The 23,555-nt window shown below is 42.8% G+C and overlaps 1 protein-coding gene across 3 annotated transcripts in view; it reads left to right on the plus strand.

Annotated features, from left to right (window-relative positions):
* The window catches only part of FNDC3B (fibronectin type III domain containing 3B), a 313,728-nt gene that overhangs the window by 148,872 nt on the left and 141,301 nt on the right, over positions 1 to 23,555 (plus strand). Inside the window, exon 1 of one of the 3 annotated variants that reach the window (XM_066619168.1) lies at positions 13 to 95. The exons of the other annotated variants lie outside the window; for them this stretch is intronic. The gene's annotated coding sequence lies outside the window, so the exon portion shown is untranslated. Of the gene's footprint in view, positions 1 to 12; positions 96 to 23,555 lie in introns of those variants that run through there. 3 annotated transcript variants of the gene reach the window in all.

The following is a 23,555-nucleotide window of genomic DNA, read 5'->3' on the forward strand; positions in this document are numbered from 1 at the left end:
TTGGGCCCACGGCTGGCCCTGCTGAATCCCTGAAACAACCCACCAGCATTCAACAATCTTTCACTCAAGGAAGGGAGAGCCTCCTCTTTTGAAATGTAAGCAGCTGTCCTGAAATGCTTCAAGCACTGTGCCATCTCCCTTGATAAAACACGTTGCAGCTGAATAAGAGCGGCGTGGCATAACTTTGTCTGGAATTGGTTTGCTTTGCAAAATGTTGCAACACTGAACAAAACAGCTGTATTCATTACTAATAGAGGCATTTTGACAAAACACCAGCATCAACCTTTTTCCCACAAGGAACAGATGTGTGCAGGCCATTGCCATTTCTCCTTCCTTCCCCCCCCCTTTTTTTTTTACTGGCTACAGCTGCAAGCCATGTCATTCTCTTTCAAATTGTGTAGGTGTGGTGTTTGCAATATAGCTGTCAAGTAGGATGAATTTGTTATAACGGTATGATGGAATAGTTATGTTGTGACTCAGTGTGATCTGTCAGTTGAAAAACCTTGTTCTCGGAGAGAATATTTCTGCTTTGGCTGTATCTTGCATATTAAAAAAAATGCAACTAGTTTTGTGAATGCAAGTGTAAGATTCTGTTCCTGACTCATCTAAATCATTTGTCATTATTGTCAACTGGTAAATAGATGATTGAAAGTGTTCACAATGTGCTACATACTTTCTAGCTACCCTGTGGAAATGGAATGTGGTACTTGCCTTTTGTGGCTGCAGATTGAAAAATGGGTGTTTAGACGAGTTCATTTGAAAAGGCGTTTTGAGTAAGATGCTAATTCAGACAAATCTCCCTGCCAATTCTCTGCCCATCCAAGAATTTGCAGTGGCTTGTGGTCATAAGATGGTGCAGGGACAGAAAGAGCTCAACTGAGCAAGGGTCTACCTATGATGGGAGTCCTGCAGAAACTAATGACTCCTGTAATTTATCCTCCTTTCCTTGTAATATGTGGCAACTCTTGTGATGTGTTGTGATGTCATGATATTGTGCACTTCCCTTCATTTTGCTGCCATAGCTGGGAGCAGGGAAACCTACAACAACCTTATATTTGGAAAGTGATACTACATCTTGTTGGGGTGGGGGGGGGGAGAGAAATCTGCACATGGTTTGCTACAGGGAAAGGGAAGGAATGAGGAGAAGGATTAGCTGTGTGCATTTGCCTGGAGGGATTTGATCAGTAGGAACAGAATGAGCTACACCATTCAGGATAATGGAATGACTGACAAAGGGGTGAGAAAATACTAGGGCTTTCTACAGTCCTCTAAACCAGCAGTATCCAAACCACGGGACCCCTGTGTGAAGTAAAACCTGACCCCGTTGTGAGCAGTACTTACTGTTCTGCTGCACTGTGTCTTATCTCTCCCTCTCATCTTTACAGAACATTGCTCCAGGCAGCTGTCTACCACAAATCTGGGCACAGAGCCTACAGGGGTGATGGGTAGAGGACGTGGCTGCCCAGTGCATGGTTCTATAGAGACTAGAGGGAGTGGTATGAGGCTGCCATGCAGAATGGGGTCAGGTTTTTTGTTGCATCAGATCCAGCCCACAGGCCATAGTTTGGATCATGCTGTTCAAGCGGTGCCCTGAAGGGCAGGAATTTAGTAGCTCTTCCTCTAGTGAAGGCTTGCTGAAGTGGCCAGTGCCCCAACATGTACTCCATAGGTATTGCTCAATGCATAGACATAGGTATTGCTCAATACATAGACATACACATACCATCTGGAAATGTTTGGAGATGTGTGGGTATTGTACTGTTAAAATGTTCTGAGTGGCATGGTGTTTAGCATACCAATTTTTTGTTAGATCACGTATTTTTGAAAGCAGCAATCATTATTTGAAAATTAACCTGTTTCAATCCAACTAGTTTTAAAAAGTTAGTAGAATATTTGGAAATCATTGAATTGAAGCTTGCTTGGTTTCCAGTGTTGCTGGAGTCATCTGCCTTCCAGCTGTATCCCCAGCTAACAATTGCTCAACTCTTATATCCAGCATTGCTGGAAGGGTGGATTCTTCTTTCAGATGTTTATCCTTCACACCCAAGAGGGAAATGTGAGAAGTGTACAAGTGTCAGTCTTGTATCTTTCAACACATGTCACTGGATGTTTCTTATACAGTTATGCGGTGGAGATACCTTCTGGAGGAGGAAAAAAATAGCGGATAAAGTGCCTCAAAAGCAAAATAATTACTATGCAAACATTCCCATGAAATTGGGAAAAAAAAAGATGAAAGTGAAGTTTAGATTCAGAGCATGATCTTGTCTGCATGAGCCCCGACTTTGTGGTTTCCTTTGTGGGGTCTGCTAAAAGTTTAGTTTGCAGGCATTTAAAAATCAGCAAACACATCTCTGGTGATATGATTAAATATGCTTTATTATAGGCATTTGTTACCATGAGTGTAGTATTGGCAACCTTCAGTCTCGAAAGACTATGGTATCGCGCTCTGAAAGGTGGTTCTGGCACAGCGTCTAGTGTGGCTGAAAAGGCCAATCCGGGAGTGACAATCCCTTCCACACCGGGAGCAAGTGCAGTCTGTCCCTGGTCTGTCTCCCTGGCTATGGGCCTTCCTTCTTTGCCTCTTAGCCTCAGACTGTTGGCAAAGTGTCTCTTCAAACTGGGAAAGCCCATGCTGCACAGCCTGCCTCCAAGCGGGCCGCTCAGAGGCCAGGGTTTCCCACTTGTTGAGGTCCATCCCTAAGGCCTTCAGATCCCTCTTGCAGATGTCCTTGTATCGCAGCTGTGGTCTACCTGTAGGGCGCTTTCCTTGCACGAGTTCTCCATAGAGGAGATCCTTTGGGATCCGGCCATCATCCATTCTCACGACATGACCAAGCCAACGCAGGCGTCTCTGTTTCAGCAGTGAATACATGCTAGGGATTCCAGCACGTTCCAGGACTGTGTTGTTTGGAACTTTGTCCTGCCAGGTGATGCCGAGGATGCGTCGGAGGCAGCGCATGTGGAAAGCGCTCAGTTTCCTCTCCTGTTGTGGGCGAAGAGTCCATGACTCGCTGCAGTACAGAAGTGTACTCAGGACGCAAGCTCTGTAGACCTGGATCTTGGTATGTTCCGTCAGCTTCTTGTTGGACCAGACTCTCTTTGTGAGTCTGGAAAACGTGGTAGCTGCTTTACCGATGCGCCTGTTTAGCTCGGCATCGAGAGAATGAGTGTCGGAGATCGTTGAGCCAAGGTACACAAAGTCATGGACAACCTCCAGTTCATGCTCAGAGATTGTAATGCAGGGAGGTGAGTCCACATCCTGAACCATGACCTGTGTTTTCTTCAGGCTGATTGTCAGTCCAAAATCTTGGCAGGCCTTGCTAAAACGATCCATGAGCTGCTGGAGATCTTTGGCAGAGTGGGTAGTGACAGCTGCATCGTCGGCAAAGAGGAAGTCACGCAGACATTTCAGCTGGACTTTGGATTTTGCTCTCAGTCTGGAGAGGTTGAAGAGCTTTCCGTCTGATCTGGTCCGGAGATAGATGCCTTCTGTTGCAGTTCCAAAGGCCTGCTTCAGCAGGACAGCGAAGAAAATCCCAAACAAGGTTGGTGCAAGAACACAGCCCTGCTTCACTCCGCTTCGGATGTCAAAAGGGTCTGATGTGGAGCCATCGAAGACAACAGTGCCCTTCATGTCCTTGTGGAAAGATCTGATGATGCTGAGGAGCCTGGGTGGACATCCAATCTTGGGGAGAATCTTGAAGAGGCCGTCTCTGCTGACCAGGTCGAAAGCCTTTGTGAGATCTATGAAGGCTATAAAGAGTGGCTGTCGTTGTTCCCTGCATTTCTCCTGCAGTTGTCTAAGGGAGAATACCATATCAGTGGTGGACCTGTTGGCTCGGAATCCACACTGCGATTCTGGATAGAACCATTCTATCCAGAACCATGAGTGTACAAAAGAGGATTTCTAGGTTTTTTTTAAATAAAAATAAGTTTGCGGTGGGTGGGAGATAGAGTAAGATAACTTCCCTCCCCCCATTCAATATCTCCCTAAGGTTTCCATGCAACCAACTGAAAAATATATATATTTGAATTTATGCATTTGATATATAAAGTGGGTTTTTAAAAACTGCATTCAGCTGCTTGATAAAAATTTTGTATTTACTGGAACATTGCCATAAAAATAACAGTTTCATAATTGGGATATGAAAATATGCATTAATGTATAAAATTACATTACATGCATTGTCACATTGATGGTCCATCCTCATTGGCAATCTTTCCAATGTGGCCCACACTTGCTCTATGATTTTTGGTCTTGTGCGACTGTAGTCCAGTGCAGCAGTCCCTGTTGTTTAAATGACCAGGAAAAGGTATCTGACCAACGAGTAGCCGGTCGGCCAGGGGTTCTTTTGATGTGGTACAGGATCCAGTGTGTGACTCTGGTCCTCCGTCGTCTGTTCGGCGGATGACATGTCCTGCCCATTTGTGCTTTGCAGAAGCCATGTACTCGAGCGGGTCACGGATCTTGGATTCTTGCCGGATGTCTTGACTTCTGAGACCATGTTGCCATTGCTTTTGGCGGTTCGTCCCGAGGAGGCATCTTTCAAGTGCCTGGTGTTCACATGGCAGTAACTATGGTCTTGTTATCGGCCCATGATTCTGTGGCATAGCAGAAAGCCGGAAGTACTATGGAGTCAAAAAGGTGGGCTCTCAGCTGCGGATCCTGGATCTGGCTGGTGACTTCTCGGGTTGATCCCATGGTGGCCCATGCAGCTTTCCTTTGTTTTTCAATCTCAATCGTTATGTCGTTGGCCATGTGCACTTCACGTCCCAAGTAGATGTAACTGTCAACTTTATCCAGGGTGGCACCACAAAGTTGCACGTTGTCGCACCATTGGTTAGTCTGAGTTTTCTTCACTTTCATCTCCAAGCCGATAGTTTTGCCTACTTTATTCAGCTCGTTCATCTCTGTTCTGTTGTTGCTGATAAGCACGATGTCTTCTGTGAACCGTAGGTTTGATAGCTTCTTTCCATTGATCAGCAGACCCTTAGGGTCCCAATCAAGTTGGCTCATGGCATACTGAAGGGCTGAGATGAAGAGCTTCGGGGAGATGGCATCACCCTGTCAGACTCCTTTTTCAATGGGGATGCGCAGCTTGCGGTCAAACAATTGGTTGGTTGTTGATGTCCTGGCGTTGCATTGTTCTTGGATGTTAACGTATGATGGGTCCACTCCGGCATGCAGGAGAGAGCTGATAACACCGTCCTCAGCGGTGTTGACTTCTACCGAGATGAAGGCCTTTTTGTAGTCCACGAACATCAGTATAAGCAGCATCTTATACTCTCGGCATCACTTTATCATGTATAAAATTGATAATGGAAAATGTAGGATCTGTGGTATTGCCTATAGTAATGGAGTGAAGCCTGCGTAAGCTATTGGGGTGGGGGAGTGGGAAGGATGAGCTATCATCAGTTGTGGTATGCAAATCTTTGTTGCCTCTTACATGCACTGGCGACAACAGTCAAACCTCAAGACTCATTAACTGAAGCCTCTTTCCATAAATACCACTGATGATACTACAACAGGTTGCCATTTAGGAAGTAAACATTTTTCTCTCCCAAACCACTAATTTTAAAACTTAGGAGAAAAACAATAGAGGGAAAAAATAGAGGTGTGGCACCTATTTTGGTTTGTTTTCCATGCACTGCCAAACTTCCAAGGTAGAAGATAAGGGACATTTTATTTCACTCTGCCAAATATCAACTACCACAGCAGTCACATCATAGATTGTGTAACCCTGGTCAAGCTAAGTCTAGCTAGCAGAATTTAATGAAATTTATAGCCCAGTCTTAAGCATACCTCCCAGGGAATAAGCCCCATTCATCTAAGAACATAAGAACAGCCCCACTGGATCAGGCCATAGGCCCATCTAGTCCAGCTTCCTGTATCTCACAGCAGCCCACCAAATGCCCCAGGGAGCACACCAGATAACAAGAGACCTGCATCCAGGTGCCCTCCCTTGCATCTGGTCTTCTAACATAGCCCATTTCTAAATTTAGGAGGTTGCGCATACACATCATGGCTTGTAACCCGTAATGGATTTTTCCTCCAGAAACTTTTCCAACCCCCTTTTAAAGGCACCCAGGCCAGATGCCATCACCACATCCTGTGGCAAGGAGTTCCACAGACCAACCACACGCTGAGTAAAGAAATATTTTCTTTTGTCTGTTCTAACTCTCCCAACACTCAATTTGAGTGGAATAAGAATTTTAGTGGAATCTCAGCGGGACTTATGATATGCATTACTTAGTCGTCGTCGCCGCCGCCGCCGCCGCCGCCGCCGTCGTCGTCGTCGTCGTCGTCGGTATTATAGTCATAGTCATTATTCATTTTCGTTGGATTGGGACTGATTGAGTTCCCTCCCTCCCACTAGATTGTTGGAACATCTGTGCCTTGTGTATCACAAGTAATATAATCTGAGATGGAAAATCCAAATTATACTCCCTTTTCCCTACCCATAGTAAATATATTCCATGAGCCCAATCCTATGCATGTCTACTCAGAAGTCAGTCCCATTATAGTCAATGGGGCTTACTTCCAAGTAAGTGTGGATAGGATTGCAGCCTCAGTTACATAACTGATAATTTGCTGCCCTTTTTTTAAGATGTGTTTCAAATCTGTTATCTTTGGTCCACCTCATTTTAACTAATGTAACTAACTGGCCCTGGGAGTGACCACCTCATCCAAGTCGCTGAACAGGAACTCTGCAAGAAGCAGATAAAGGAAGGTTCTCTCCCCCTCCCTCTTGGGGTCATTGTCTAGAGCAGTGTTTTTCAAAGTGCACTCCTAGGAATCCTGGGGTTCCCTGACACCCCTTCAGAGACTCATAAGTTACCGCCAGCTGCTTAGCACTATACCAGTCCATGCATGCATCAGCACTATGAAGTTTCCTGAGACTGCGTATGCATCATCAGGGCTCCCCGAGATTCCATTTAGGAGTGCAAAGGCTTCTGGAGACTGAAAAGTTTGAGAACCACCAGTCTAGAATATCCAGATGACTCTTTTGCTGGGCAGGAAAGTAGATAGTTGTGGTATGAATGTAACCCTTTACTCCTTGAATATCCAGTCATCTTGATCCTCAGAATCTTGTTCCCAGCAGTGACAAGCATGCCACTGCACATGGAATCTAGCACATGTGTGCCTGCTGTCATCCATGTTGTCGTCAAGTATAGGGTTATGTTGGGTCCTGTAAGATTAAGCATGTTTAGAAATTTGAAAAGCATTGCCTTAGATATAAGTACTAATGGCCCCTTCCAATAAGTACTACTGCAGTGCCTTAGCTATCTGCAGTATTACTTTGATAAATAAGTTTTCTTTTCCCTCTCGCCTCTCTATGGCACTTGTTCCTATTTCACATCTTTTTGTAGTATTTCAACCCTGATGTGCATGAAGGGGGGGGGCAAGCTCTCTTCTTAATTGGTAGCCTTTTCTTTGATCAGTTTCTGAATCAAATGCTGGCAAAGTTGGTCACTTACACCCTGTGATTCACATGTTTTTAATCCATTGGTTTGTGTGCAGACCTGCCCCAGTAAGCAAGAAGTCTCCTCCAATTCCCTATGTATAAAATAAAAACCCAATTGGCTTCTTTGGAAAACAAATTGAATGTTGCTTTCTCTTGTGAATTTTAGGTCAACATAAGAGGTGGTGTAGAATCCTCTGTGAAATGCTTACAGAAGACGTATTGATTAACAAAAATGTAAATGATTGTGGTCTGTCTCAGGAGAAAATTCATTCCAAGTAGACCAACCTTGGAATACCAGACATTCAGTTAACGTTTGTGGTTTTCAAAGTACCTTTGATTTTTTTTTTTCATTGCAGGAAACTCATTATAATCTTTAAAAAAAAAAAATCACAGTTGTATGCCAGCAAATGCTTTTTTGGTAGAGACTGAGCTCCTCTATTGGAGCAATATGACAAATAAACATTAGTAGGTTTGCAGAATGCCACCATTTATCCCTTATTTGGTGTCAGCAATTAGAATTTTCATGAATTTCATAATGAAAGTTAAGAGGATAGGATTATGACCAAGTCCATGGGAATGCCATTGGCATTTTCAAGATTTTAGTAGTACCATGTTGTCCTCTAGCTGTTCCACTTAAAGACCTTAGACAATGGTGCACCTTTCCTTCTGCTTTTGATCTAAAAAGTTTAAGTGAGAGTGCAATGGTGTTCCTCTGGCTCTTCTTTTTTACTTTGTAATAGAAAATTGGTTCCAGCAGCCACTGGATCCCATTCTAACATAACTTCAAAGTTCTGTAGAAATCCCACTAACTTGTGATATAGGTGGGCCTTCCCTATCTCTGCATTTGTAACCCACCGATTTGACTTGGCGCAAGTTCCGAAACTGAGCTGGAGGGCCTCACTTGGCCTCCTAAATGTGACCCAAAGTGCCTTTGAATCACATCTGGGAAGCTTTTTGAAGCCTGGGAAATCCACATGCGGCCTCAGAACACCTCTGAATGTGACCAAAATTCCATTATCCATGGGTTTCAATATCCATGGGGAGTCTGGGAATGGACCACCATGGATACCAAGTTCCAACTGTATTTGATTGTTTCCAAACTCTGTGTGCGCTGCATTGCTACCTAAGCAGTCACCCAGCTATTTTTTTGCTTCCAAGAGTGCATCAATAGTAGTAAGGCTAGCTCCTCCTGACAGAGTTCTGTCCCGTTGCTGCCCAAAGCTGCATATATGCAACAGGGACCATATTTGTACACCTCTGGGCCAGGCAGAAATGGGTTAAATTTGGGGGGAAGGCAGAGCATATGCTTTTCATGCCAAAGATCCAGGCTCTATTTCTGTCATCTCCACCTGAAAGGATCTTGGGTAGTAGAACCGGAAAAGACCTCTGCCTGGGGCCTTGCAGAGACCTGAGCCTTTAGGACAGGGGTGTTCAAACTTGCTTAAAGTAAGAGCCGCAGATGATAAACTTCAGGTGTTTGAGATCTGCAAGAGAGATGTTTGAGAACTGCAATTTTTTAAGAAGCATTTAAATTCTTAAATATATTTACTCAACCTGAACATTAAATTTAAGTTTTAATCCAGTGGACTTTCAGTTTATGCTTGGTAAATAATTACAAAGCTTGAAAACTTTGTATTTACTTTTTATATTGTGATGCAAAGAGAAGCTCAGCCAACAAATTTCCACTAGCCACACGTTATATGTCCAAAAGCATTGTGGCTTGCAAGCCGTGGTTTGGCCATCTTCTGCTCTAGGATATACACAGCCTACAAATTGAATATTTATTGGACTGAGATCACATGGGTTATCGCATAAATGTACCTATTGGCAGCTAGAACACACATGCCACCAGCTAATGGTTGCAGACTTTCATTTCCTGTCATGCTGAAATCTCAACTCTAGGTTGTGCTGAGAACAAAACGGCTAATATTATGCCATTGTACAAATCAATGGTAAGGCCACACCTGGAGTATTGTGTCCAGTTCTGGTCGCCGCATCTCAAAGAAGACATAGTGGAAATGGAAAAGGTGCAAAAGAGAGCGACTAAGATGACTACGGGGCTGGGGCACCTTCCTTATGAGGAAATGCTACGGCGTTTGGGCCTCTTCAGCCTAGAAAAGAGGCACCTCAGGGGGGACATGATTGAGACATATAAAATTATGCAGGGGATGGACAGAGTGGATAGGGAGATGCTCTTTACACTCTCACATAACACCAGAACCAGGGGACATCCACTAAAATTGAGTGTTGCGAGAGTTAGGACAGACAAAAGAAAATATTTCTTTATTCAGCATGTGGTCGGTCTGTGGAACTCCTTGCCACAGGATGTGGTGATGGCGTGTGGCCTGGATACCTTTAAAAGGGGATTGGACAAGTTCTTGGAGGAAAAATCCATTATGGGTTACAAGCCATGATGTGCATGTGCAACCTCCTGATTTTAGAAATGGGCTATTTCAGAATGCCAGATGCAAGGGAGGGCGCTAGAATGAGGTCTCTTGTTATCTGGTGTGCTCCCTGGGGCATTTGGTGGGCCGCTGTGAGATACAGGAAGCTGGACTAGATGGGCCTATGGCCTGATCCAGTGGGGCTGTTCTTATGTTCCCCTGATCTATCAATGGCAAACTGTGCCTGGAAGCAGTTATGTTACCACGAGAGTTTAACAAGCAGCTGCATGAGGGAGGAGGATCCTGTATCCAGCAGCAACTGGACTCCATGCCCTCACTGGGAGTAAGCAAGATGGGAGGAAGGCTCTCCTAGCTCAAGTGCCTGTATCTTAGTGTTCCAGCTCAGCCATGCCTCATGTCTTTTGGCTTGAAGAAGGGAGCTGTCTTAGGGTTTGCCTGGATGATCATCAGTGTTAGCTCAAGGGCTCACACCCTCTTGGTGCTGATCAGCAGGAACGCCGAGAAGAGTTTGCATCACATAAGTGATGCCATGCAAGGCTTCACTTGGAAAGCTTCACTGTGCCCATCTGAAATTGCTTCTTGAGAGTTCTCTGAGGCCGAGAGAGACTTCTGTTTGTCGGACTTGAATCTTAGTCTCGGCAAGGCTGAGTGTAGTCTTCTGTGGCATGAGTGAGCGTAAAAGGACAGTGCAGTGAGGTGAAATCTTTTGCTTAGGAGCTCTCATGGGTACCGTTTATTTCCTGCTCCTTACTGTTAGCCAAAATACTGTACAGTCTTTAATGTACAATAGAGGTCTTTTAAAAATTTTATTTTTAAGCCTGCTTGGAAGTTATTACTGTTTCCATGGCATTTCCCTGACTGTGTGAAAGAATTATTGGAATCCAAGATGCAGTATAGCACCAGCATTGTGTTCGAGTATTAACATTTCTGTAATATTAAATCATGACTCTACAAAAATTATGTAATGTTTACTAGAGCTTTTGCATTCATTTTAATTAATCTCCTTGACAGTACTGCAGTTTAAATAAGTACCTCTGTGGAGTTCACCCTGGCCCTACCCCTCTCTTCCCCCCCCCCCCAAAAAAATCTGGAATAGTAGAAAGAAAAAGCAGTATTATCCACAAATCAGTACACCAGACATGCTTGCTCTTAAATCAGTTTAGTGCTTGGGGCTAAGTCACTTTAAATGCCAGCATGCTCATTGTACGTACTACACTCCTGAGAGGAGCTTCATACATTTGCACATTAGTGGATACACTGCATGGTCTTTAGAGATGTGGTGAGACTTTGAAGTGGGGAAAGCTCAAAACTTTGTCCAATATTTCCCAGACTTTGAGCTGTGGTTCCCCAGGGAGCTGTGGAAACCAGCCAGGAGAGCTGCTGAATCCTCACGAAAAACCCACAGCCTTATACAATGAATAGGACAGTAGTCCTAATGGAGAGCCACAGCCAGTGGCCCTGTAAGTTAAGGAAGCCATTGGATGAAAAAGTTTGGAACCAATGCTTTATACCGTGTCAAGTCCAGCTCCCTTCAACATGACTCAAAATGGTGTTCACACCTGCCTCTAGCTATATTCCATCTCCAGCATCAGATACACTGTACCTCTGGATATCAGTTGCTATGATGGGACAGGAGTCTCCATCCTCCTATGCATGACTTCCTCAAAAAATCTGATTCACTTCTGCAGGGAAATAAGATCATGGTAGAGAAACTGTAGGTCTTTTGGTGTGTTGAAGAGTGTGTGTCCTTGTTCTGTCTTGGGGAAAAGGGAGATATAATAAGTGGCAGAGGACTTGTTTCTATATAAGAAATGACCCACAAAACCTGTCTTTCCTTGAAGACATGGGAACTGTTACTTCCCACAGGGGAGCATGCTACCAGAATGATTTTCCCAATTTACCAGAATGATTTTCATTAAGCTAAATTATTAGTTCACATAAAATTAGATGAAGTGGACTCAAAGGCTATAATTCTGTATCTACATATATATTTAAATGATTCATATATAACCTTTTTCAAAGCCCTACTGATTTTTGGTGTGAGAAAAGAGACTCGCACAACTCTAGGGTGTCTACAGATTACATTTTATAATGCCTGAGAAATGCGTGGTTCATCCCTTTTTTGGACACATGTTCAAAAGCTGGGGCCAGTTGCATGTATACACTTCAAGGAAACAAATGCATGCATCCATTTGCTGCCTGTATGTAGCTAGTCTGTGAGGTGTCCTGCTGCTTTCAAAATAACTGAATATTCTATAACAGGCAGCAAAGTGAGAAAAATTCATCCTTCCTGATTTTCAGCTCCCTGGAGGCACAGCCCAGCAGGCAGAATAGCTTCTGCTTCCATAAATTGCTGAGCAAAATCCAAAAGGGAAGACACTGCATACAGAGTGGTTTCAAGGGTTGACTAAGCAAAAAAAATGCTGAGTCACATCAGTGCATAGCTTGATAATTTAACACCATTTTAGGGGCATGTTTGTTCGGAAGAATGTTCCGATTATTGTACCTCACAAGTGATTGCCCTCTGGGTTATAGTCAAAGACGGAAACACATGCATTTGCAGGTGGCTAATAAAAGGTGGTCCAATTAAATATATTGTTCTTGGCCAATGCCAGTGGATAATAGATGTGGGAGTTTTTTAAAAAAAATTTGCCTTCCAAGTCAAAACTATTAATTTTAATATTACTTTTAAAGAGTCCCTGCAAGATAGCAACTGCTTTTTCCCTCTCATCACAGTGATCCAGTTTGTTAGGACCTTAGATTTGTCTGTACCAGGGGCCTCCAAACTCAGGTCCATGAACCGGATCTCATGTGCCCGACGATTGTGTCCAGTTTTTGTACCTGAATGTTGCTAAGCCACGCACTGGTCATCTGGTTCCCCCAGGAAATCGGGGTGCAGAGCATTCTGTGGCAACTTCCCAGGAAAAAGGCTGCCCAGCATGACACTCTAAAATTTGGGCACAAATACTGGAGGCTGAGGGTAGAATCGTAAGGTTTCAGCACAGGTGTGATCTTCGGGCGCACCACAGGCTGCGATTTGGTGACCACTGGTCTATATGCACACTGCCCCATTTATGAATGTCTGACGTACGGATGTCTGTGTCAGTGCCTTTGCACAGGTACACCAAATTTGTTACTGGTGCTTCTGTGCAGGTGCAATAGTGCTGGGCCAGTAAGAATTGGCTCTTTAGACCTCTGTCAGTTTCAAGTTACATATGAGCTTATTGATCCCTTAAGTAGGAAACTTACAAGGCAATCCTATCATGTCTACTCAGAGATAAGCCTCATTGAGTTAACTAAGACTTGCTTCCAGGTAAGTGTGTATAGTATTGCAACCTTAGTGTATTGAGCAATACTGTATTTCCGAGATACAGCACTATTAGGACTCTTTCTGCTTTGTTTTCTACCTCCATATTCTTTGTTTCCATTATTAAAGTCAGAAGCTCTCTGAGCTGGATTTTCTAGTTAACTTACTATATTTGGAACTTAAAAATAAAAGTCTTTCAAACCATTTACAGTATGTGCTATCCATTTATGGAGCTGTGTTTGAAGGTGTTTGCTCCAGTTCTGTCTGTCTGTCTTTCTTAAGCATGCATTCCTTAAGGTAGATCAGAGAAGCATAGCAGCAGCAGCACTAAAGTGCTAGTCAAGGGTTGGGCTGTATGTGGGAATCGGGTGTATGTGCTAGGGCGGAGTAGCATGCTCAATGCTCTTGAATACACTGGAGTTGGCTTCAGAGGTCAGCTAGGCTGGGTGCTGACCTTGGCAGCAGCACCCAGTATGCCATCTGAGGGTGCCATTTGGAGTCCAGTGCAGGACTTTGCTCTAGGGCTCCCATCAACCTATTACTAGCATTGGCACAGTCATGTTAAGTGTCTGAGTTTTGTGTGTGTGTGTAAGAGAAAGAGAAGACCAATGGATCAGAAATGCACTACCCAGAGCAATATTGTACTGTGCATGGACTCCGCTGGTTTGTTCATGTGTTGTTCTAACTCAGCTGTGTCCCCTTTATTAGAATGGAACACCAAGTGAAACTTTGAGTTCCATCAGTCGGTTTTAGGGCGTCCTTTTCGGAGAGCTTCTCATTTTTCTAACGTTCTTCAAAGGGTGTCGGAGAGCTTACACTTCCTCAGGAGATGAAGGCCAGACAATCTTACAACATGGAACAGCTTAGAGTGGAGGCCTGATGCTCAGGAGGTGAGAAGGAGTTTGATCCCTCCTGCAGTCGAACTCCCACTCGCCTCCTGGGTTACAGGCCTCTCGCTCAGCAAGTCTGATCTGGACATGGTTGTTGGCATCCTTCAGTCTCAGAAGACTGTGGTATTGCGCTCTGAATGGTGGTTCTGGAACAGTGTCCTCTCCAGTGCGCGAAGCCTGGGTAAAGTAGGTATGGAGGATAGTCTGTTTCCCATGCAGCAAATCCCCATCACTGAAATGGTCCAATGGAAAGGCAGAAGCCAATACGGTTGGTTCCAGCGGCGTTGCAGGAGTTGCCAGAACGTGACTGTGTTCAGCCATGAACTGCCTCAGGGACTCCGGCTCCGGATTTTGCCTCGGGGTTGACTCCTGAAGCCTTTTCCATAACTGGATGTAGCCACAAGGCAGTGGAGGTTTGGGATCAGAGTTCTCCTTCTCTCAGATGAGCTGCCTTCCCTTCTGGACATGAGGAAATGGGAAAATGGATCAGTGTCTGAAGCAAGTCATCACCTGGCATGCTCTGGATTCTGTTCACCCTTGACAGGAGTCTAATGGAATGGTTGCTGCTAGAGAAAGTAATTATCAGGTAGCAAATTGCCTTAGCATTAGTCTGTAGGAGTCACATGTAACGTAAGCCTTTTCTGGAAGTGGGTGAGTGTGATACTGCTGTAAACATCAAATTACTGAGATTATTTTGCACATTTTTCGTTATAGAGCTTAAAAAGAGCTGAGAGATAAAATACTTAATACCTGGACCCTGTTCAGTGTAATTTAAAAGATTTTTCCTTTTTTTAGATGGAGAAATGCCTAAGAAGTTAATTAAGAAGCCTTTTTGAGATCATAAATCTAAATGTAGAGGTTTCAAAATATGGATTACAGTTTCAAGGGTTTGCAAAGTTGGAGTCCAGGAAAGAAACGGCTGTCCCCAAACATTCTGAGAATTTGGGCTACCCTCCCACTGAAACCAGATGGGATTTTTCTACAGAAGATGGAAGGTGGTTTCTAAATATTAACTGCAGTGTACTTATTTATACTTCTCAGCCCTGCAGAGAACATGGAAGAGGCCTTGAATTTAGAAACCAATTTTCTGATTTCAGTTTAGAGTTGTAGGCTGACCAAAAAAAAAAAAAAAGTGTTTGCAATCCGGCAAATAAATTAATCCTAGAGCTTTAGCAAAAGCGTTCTGTTGTGTTGCTAAGCAACACTCTGCATTATGTTACTGTGTTGTCATGGCAAAAGAATGGCTGCTCTCTGTCCTTTACACACTATGGAGAATCTATTACTCATCTCCATGGAGTGTCATGAAGCTTTTTCACTTATTTCCTAACTTTACTTAGAACGACAAACTCTGCATGGCCTTTTTTTTTTCCCATGAGAAAAGAAAATTGTCATTTTAACTATAGAAACTATAGTTTCTATAGTCCAGCATTACGAATATTCCTTGAAGTAATATTTGTTCAAACAAGTTCTGATTATCCTTGTTGAGACTGAGTTGAGAGGACCTTGGGTTTCTGTTGAATTTATTTGCCTCCTAGATTTGTTTTTTTTCCTGCCCTCTTATGAGGATTATTCTAGAGCTTTCCTCATACATTTTGAGGTTTGGGCTTCACACAGCGTTGATATACCATCGCTGCTTTTCATTTCATTTAAAATTATTCATTTCATTGTATTTCATTTAAAAATACTAATCTACTGATTTTTGCCAGCAAAATAACGAAAGAAACAATGAAAAACCAAACAGGGGTTGCATATCAAATGGCCCACTCCTACCCAGGGTTCTGTTGCATCAGGCAGCGGCAGAGGTACATGTAAAGGAGTATTTTACTTACCTACTCTCCTGATCCCTGGACCGCAATTGACTTATTCAGATATGGTGTAAATCTGGTAGGTCTAAGGGGGCATCTCAGGCCTGAACCAAAGGCGTAGGACAGTGGTTCCCAAACCTTAAACTGTGGCTCCCCAGGGAAACCAGCCAGGGGTGCCATGGAATCCTCTTAAACCCACCATGCTAAACAGCATATAGAACTTACACATTGGGGAGTGATGGGCAGTGGCCCCGAAGGTCAAGGGGGTTGCCAGTTGAAAATGTTTGCGAACCACTGTCATAGATTCTCGTGGACACTGATTCTTGAGATCCTCACCTGGCCTGATCTGGTCATCATCATTGGTCCTCTGCGCCATCCTGTAGGACTGCTTGCAAGGGGATGAATAAAAGCTTTACCCAACCACTCAAGTATCAGTGGCTATAAAGGTTATTTGGCCATAGTGCTCCCCCCAAGTAGCAATTGTTTAACTTTGATGAACATAGTCTAATCGAATTGCCTAGTCTAGTCATAGTCTAGTCTGTCAGTTTCATGGCCAATCAAAAATTGGTTCGGGACCCACTTGTGGGCCACAGAGCCACAGTTTGGGAACCACTTTTCTAGATGAATCAGGCAACCTTGTTTGTGAGTGTTATTGTAAAGCTGAACTGAGTATTTCACGCTGGTATATCTGAGACATATGGCTAGCATTGCTTTTGGGTGGAGATGGTAAAAAAGTAAGGAATATGGTGATGGGCAACTTTCAGTGCAAAGGGAGGTGATGTGTTTTATTTATCCCCCTTTTAACGTTATCATTCATACAACTTGAGAACACTTTCTGGAGTTCTTTTCACTCTGTTTTAGTTCCTTTAAAAGAGAGATTAAAAATGTTTATTTTCCTATTGGACAGTGAGGTGCCGATGAATCTTCTGAGGCTATTTCATAAGGAGTTTGACAAAGGAAGAAAACCAGCTCTTTGTGTAGTGTGTAGCATACCTTGAGTTTTAATTTGTTTGAAAAGCCACTTTTGGTGGAAATGATGTCAGTGTGTAGCCTACGGTTCGTTTAAACAGAGAACTGAAGTCACCCTGAACTTGGCTAATCTGAGCCATTTTGTCAAGGTTCCAAGGTTTCCATGAAAATAGTTTTTGTGTTGTGCTGGGTGGTAGAATATACCTTAAATTTCAGATCTTGGTAGAATCTTTCTTTTGCTCCTATTGGTGGTATTTTATTGCACTTTGAACTTAGAACTCTTTGTGAATTTTTAAAGAAGTTAATATCTGTAAGTAGCAACTCATCAACCAAGGACTGAGCAATATATAGTTACAGCTGTAGGGGGTATCCCCCACTTTAGATTTCAAAAAATCTAACTTTTTTGGTGGGTGAGATTCCCATCCCCTTAAAACGCTCTTTGAGTATTTATCACTCTCCAGTTCAGTTTAGCAGGGATGTGCTGGAGCCACAGTGCCAAGACTTAAGTGAAGTCCTGAGTCTTTACCACCTTGACTCAAATCACCCATGAGTCATGCTGGTGACTGTTGCAACTCATCCAGAGCCATTTTTCAAGTCATTTTGACTTGAGAGAGTCTTTTTGGAAAGGGAGTCAAGTCTCAGAAGTGGTGGAGGGAAAAAAAAAGCACGCACAAAACAGTCACGAGAACCCAGGAAGTAAGTTTTGACACTAGTCTATTCTTTACAGGATAAAGATGCTTGGTCAGCATCCAAGTTTTCAACATGTGTGACTCATTCCATTTTGCTAGGGTTTCCCCCCTTCTTTCTGCTCTCTTCTTTTCCTTGAATTAAACTCATGAGTAGTGCTATCCAGTGAGAATTTACGGAATGAACAGAATGACTTTGCAACCCTATATTGCCCCTTGGATGTGGTCATCTGATGAGATCAAGAAAAATGTAAAGAAATCAAGTGTAAATGGCTTGAGGGGCGAGCAACAATGCTTCCTATTTATGTTAGACGTTCCTTCCCAATTTGTACCTTACGGATGTTCCTGTAAATGATTATCATGTCAAATTCTGTTTGTTCACAGTGGACGGACTGTTCCCTATGGTAGATACTAGGAACAAGGTGAAATGTTCACTCATGAAGTGAGTGGTGCATTTGCAGGACTCTCCAGTCCATTCGTCTATTCAGGTGTTTTGCCAAAAACTGAGAACCTGATATTCAGAAGGCAAGCCCTTTAAGAACCAAGCATTCTATCTAATAGTACGAGTAATTCGTAATTTCTACGAATCCATAGGATTGCCTCCCAGCTTTGCCTCTGAATGTATCTATTCACTGCTTGTTTCCCATCCACAGAGCTTTAGTTTTAATCCAATATTTGACTAACATAAGAATTGTCCCACTGGACCGGACAAAGACCCATTTAGTCCAGGTTCCTGTATCTCACAGTGGCCCACCAGATGCGTCACAGAGCACACAAGACAACAAGAGGCCTGCATCCTGGTGCCCTCCCTTGCATCTGTCATTCTGAGATAGCCTACTTCGAAAACCAGTAGGTTGCTCATACCCATCACGGCTTGTAACCTATGATGGACTTTTCCTCCATAAATCTGACCAATCCCCTTTTAAAGGCAACTAGGCCATACTCTGCCAATATGAATAAAACCACAGTGCTAATCTGGAGTAAACAGACTGTGGGCGCAATCCTAACCCCTGGGTTAGACCAGCACAAGTCACTTGGCTGTCCCCGGGGGTGTTGCAAATATGCCATAAGGAGTTGCTCAAGGAGTTGTGCTGGCCTCCCTTCACCATGTCCAGGACCAGTGGGGTAAGTTTGCATTGGCCAAGCTCAGCCAATGGAGGGATTGGGGGAGGAAGTGAGGAGGAGGTGTTTTGGGGTGGGGGGATGGTGGGCAATTGGTCATCCCTGGCAGGCGGGAAGGGGGAGGTGGGTCCAGGATCTGGCAGTTATGCTGGATTCTGACCCGGTTCCTGGGCTCTGCAGAGAGGCTCCTAGCGGCTCCATTCTGCTCGGATCTGCGCCACCTCATTGGGTGGCACAGATCCGAGTAGACCCAGTAGGGCCAGTGCAGCACAGCATGGGGTAAGGGGAAAGTTTTCCCCTTGCTCAAGTTGCACCACTTCTGGCCCCAAACCTGCACTGGATACAGTGCAGCCCTGCTGGCCTGCCTGCTCCAGCCCAAGTAGGATTGCACTGCACAGGTTGAAGCTCAAATTGACAAACTATGCAAATTCATCTACAATGTAGTGTGAAGATGTTAAAGTTGGGTTCATTTAAATTGAATTTCTGAATATTTTCCCATCTGTGCGTTTGCTGCTACAGCTGATCAAAGAACGTGATGAAAACTGTGGTTTTATTGAACTGCATGTTTCTGCTTAAAGGTATTTTTTGTTCTACTTTGAGGCCTGTCTCAATGCTAGAGGTTCACAGTGTCTGGTTCTCCCTGGTGTGGACTCATAGGAATCCTAGTGTTTGCCAAGTAGATGGCTGCACTTGCTGTCCAAACAGATTTGTGTTTGCGAACTGTGAACATATTGCTGTTTGTGTGAGGCACTCCATTATGGCTTGAATGGTTCCTCTTGTTCTCAGGCTAAGGGGCTAAAATCTTTCAGGCTTTACTGAACCAGCCACAATCTTGCTAAACCAAACATGGATGGAAAGGTTGCTTCTTTTTAATCATCCAAGAAATACTCCTAATATTCAGGGTATACTCCTCACCATTCTACAAGGTCTTTCTCCCTCTGTCCCTCCCTCCCTCCCTCTGTGTGTATATTTGTGTGTCTGGTGGATTTCCACACAATAGTTTGTATTTCAGTTAACTAAAAAAAAAAAATTCTGATAGCTGTGTTAATGGCTTAGAACAGAATTATTGTAAAGTACCTAGCTCCTCTGTAGAGGAATTAACATAAACATGTACAGTACAGAGTTTTAAGCAAGCATACTTAACAATGACTGAGGGCTTTGAGGATGAGATGGGTTCTTAAGTGGGACTTGAATGAAGATCATAAAGAGCACCTTGGAATTCTGGGAAGGAGGTGTAGCGAGAGAAAAAGGGAGGTTTTTGCAGGAGACCTTGGAGCAACTATAGATGGTTGAACTGAGAGTAAACTTGTGTCTTGATGGTTCATATACCAGTCACCAGTCATATACCAGTCATACACCAGTAAACACCAGTCTATTTACATCTATCTAAATAGACTGGTGTGTGTTCAGCTTGCAAGATTTTTGTGAGCTTACATTTAGGTATGCCTTCGTTTGCAGCAATTTGCACTGACTTGCTTGTTTTAGTAATCCAAGGCTGTGAAGGTTCCCGAATACGGTACATCTGAATGAAATATACAGTGAACCAGATTTTTGTTAACTGAGTTGAGGATAGTGACTTGCAGCTGAGTGGTGTGTATTAACTTTTTTCACCCTTTATTAGTGAATATGAAAAAGTACAATCAACTAAGAAAAAGAAAAAATGTATACATATCACTAATACTATGTACACAAAAATACAAAGAAATATTACTAGTAATCTATACTATAATCCAGTGGTTCCCAAGTTTGGCAAAAGTTCTCAACTTTTTAGCACTGGAACCCACATTTTTAAACATTCTGTTGTGACTTGGTTTACCAGACTTTTAAAAAAGAGATCTAGAAAGAAATATTTATTTCTATATTTATTTATTTATAAGTAATAATAACCAGAAAAAAGACCCTCAAACATTTATCTCCCTATATTTACACATTCAGGAGCTTAACTCTTTTCAGGATAACTAGCAGCTACAGTATCTGATTTTTGAATAGCCTCAGGGCTTGAGGCAATTCATATGATCTTTCCATCACCCTTTGGCGACCCACCCAAAACAGGGTCACAACCCACCAATAGGTCCCGACCCAGAGTTTGGGAACCACTGCTCTAATCCATGATCTATAAACAATATATACTTTGCATATACTGTATATCTAAAAGTGACTTCCAAATACCCACAAAATATGTCCATTTGTAATTGTAGTCTCTAAACCAGTTGTTCAAATGTGAACATTAAAAAGTCCTCAGTCCACTGGGTTTTAACAGGAGGGCACTTATCCTTTCAGTGTTTTCATATAAGCTGATTGGTTTTGCCTCGTTTGTTCTGCTGCAGAATTCTTTTAATCTGGCATCCGAGCCCAAGAAAATATATTAACAAAGTTGAGACTGGGAGTACATGTCTTATCAATTGCACAGTGACCTGTCAAAAGTGACCTGTCAAAAGTTATCTTGTGGTGGAAGCTGCAATTGTGTGAATTTACTAGGAGAAGAAAGCAAAGCACCCCTGGATGGACCTAGGATCTTTTGTTAAAATACTGGATTCAAGTTTGGAAAGGCATATTTTGAGTTATTGAGCTTCTGTGTTTTTAAGCACATTCATTACTTTCAGAGACAGGATAAAAGGCAGGAATGATAGTTAACCTTCCCCAGTCAGGATTTCTCTATATGTTCATGCCTTCTCAAATTCCTGCAGAGAAGAGCTGTACTTTGATAGATTTGTAGAGAAGTTTGTAGAGCTGGAACTATTTTTAGCTAACAGGGTACTTTGCCACTTTCAAAAATAGTACAGATCATCACAAATAGAACACTTTTCCTGTAAAGGTAGGTGTAAATAGAGGTAAATTACATAAACTGTTTTTTTTCCCCTTTCCAGGGTATTGCTTGCCCATTTTAAAAATTCTCCTTTCATGCAATTTGCTTCTTACAAAATTGCTACTGAGGTGGTTGTCTCTCTTCAGCTTGATGGGAAAACAGAAGCATGGGGGAAGTTATGTGAATCCCTCCAAAGCCATGGAGGAAATTGTTTTTAAAACCTGGGATTAGCAGACACTTGAATCTCTGTCCTGGGCTCCCGGATCACCACTCTTCCCATGGCAAAAACATGGAATAACTGGTTGCAAAGTATTTGCTGGAAGAAGTTACTATGCAAACAGCTCTATTGTTTCTATAGTAACAGCCATTTGAGAGGAATTCATTGTTGCACACTGTAATGAATTTTTTTTTAAAAGGAGGGAATAAAGATCAGATTCACAATTAAGTGGAGAGACACAGAAATTTTACATGCTTTTTTCCTCTCTGCATCAAGACTTGATTGCCCCATCTGTATAAACAGTTCTGTAGTGTTTCACAGTACATTATAAGTTGCAGATTTATTTCTTTCCTAAGATTCCCATAGCTGAAGTGGCTTAAAAAAGATTGTTACACCCCTTGAAATGCACCTCATTTACACGCATTTTAAAGTTCATTGAATGTAAGCAATGCCTGACATTGATTTGATCTCTGGCCACAACATGGTTTAGGGTTGGTGCTGCTCCTGCTGTTTTCTTTCTCAGAAGAAAGACTTTAATTTGCATATTATATATTGCATAGCTAATAAAATTGCTGACCCATGAGGGGAGGCATTCCAAATGCCTTTTAAAGACATAAAAACGTCACTTCCAGAAGTACCTTTTTTTTTAACCTAAACAGCCATTCTGAAGCCCTCAGAGGCCATGGACAGACATGCATGGCCTCTGTGGGCCTCAGAAGACCCTCCAGAGGTGAGGGGAGCTCAGCTATCCTCACCTCCAGAGGGCGGGGGAGTCCCTGATATCAGCAGATTCAGCTATCCATGGGGAGTTCCAGAATTTGAAGGCCTGTGGATTACAAGGCATGCCTTTCCTTAGAGTTAGGTTAGAGACACTAGTTTTTCTCCTAGGGATTGGCATCCATGGGACAAGTTTGCCAACTCCCAACCACATCCTAAAGCAAAACTTATGTCAGACAGACAGACAGATGACCTTTATTAGGCATAGAACTTGGCAGTTGCCTGAGCAACTTACACAAAGGATTACATTCAAGCAGGTCATCAGAACAAAATAAATATAGATTCAAGTAAAATTTTCCTCCATTTTACATTTAGTTAAAATCTCATAAAAAGTCCGCCATTGGCATTACCATTTTCTCATTTGCACATAAAATCTATAATTTCTGTTAAAGACCCAAGAACGCTGGCTGTTTCCATCGCCTTTCAAAGACTAAAATTTTAGATTTCGAGTAATTTAGCTGTAGAGCATTGTCTGAAAATTTTTGGATACACCTAGAAATCAAGCGCCTTAGCCCGACTCACGTTTGCTGTGAAGCTGAATTGCTGTTCTTGGCAATAAGACAGAAGCAGATTGCATGATGTGAGCAGAGTTGCTTGGATCTATAATTGTGTCTGCTGAAAGTCACCATGAACAAGGCTGTCCACAGTACAGTATGCACAGTACAAGGTTTCCCTTGGAAATGAAATTGACTAAGTCATAAACCCATCTTAAACATGACTAGGGCAATTAGTTTCAGTTAGGAAGTTGGAAAATGGAATTAACAGTTTCCTACTTTGTAATAATATATCATTGTGTTCTCCATAATTTTTAGTTAGTTATTAAGTTACCAATGCTGGATCAGAGCTTTTGCAATACTAGTGATTAAAAGGGAAGCTACATCGCCCCCCCCCAAGAAATAGCCATCTGTATGCAGCCTTAATAACTTTGGTATGAAGAAAAAATTCTAATATGCTAACAAAGTAATGTCTGCATTACTTTTTTTTTTCCTTTATTGAAATAATTTGTATGCAGCCGTTATTGAAAGTAGTGCTTGCATTTCTGCAAAGGAATTGTTTCAATTTCCTTTAAGTTGGGCAGTGTGGTGAGAAAGTATAGAAAGAAATT

The sequence above is a fragment of the Tiliqua scincoides genome, chromosome 3 (genome assembly GCF_035046505.1).
Source record: "Tiliqua scincoides isolate rTilSci1 chromosome 3, rTilSci1.hap2, whole genome shotgun sequence".
In the NCBI taxonomy this organism is placed as follows: domain Eukaryota; kingdom Metazoa; phylum Chordata; class Lepidosauria; order Squamata; family Scincidae; genus Tiliqua; species Tiliqua scincoides.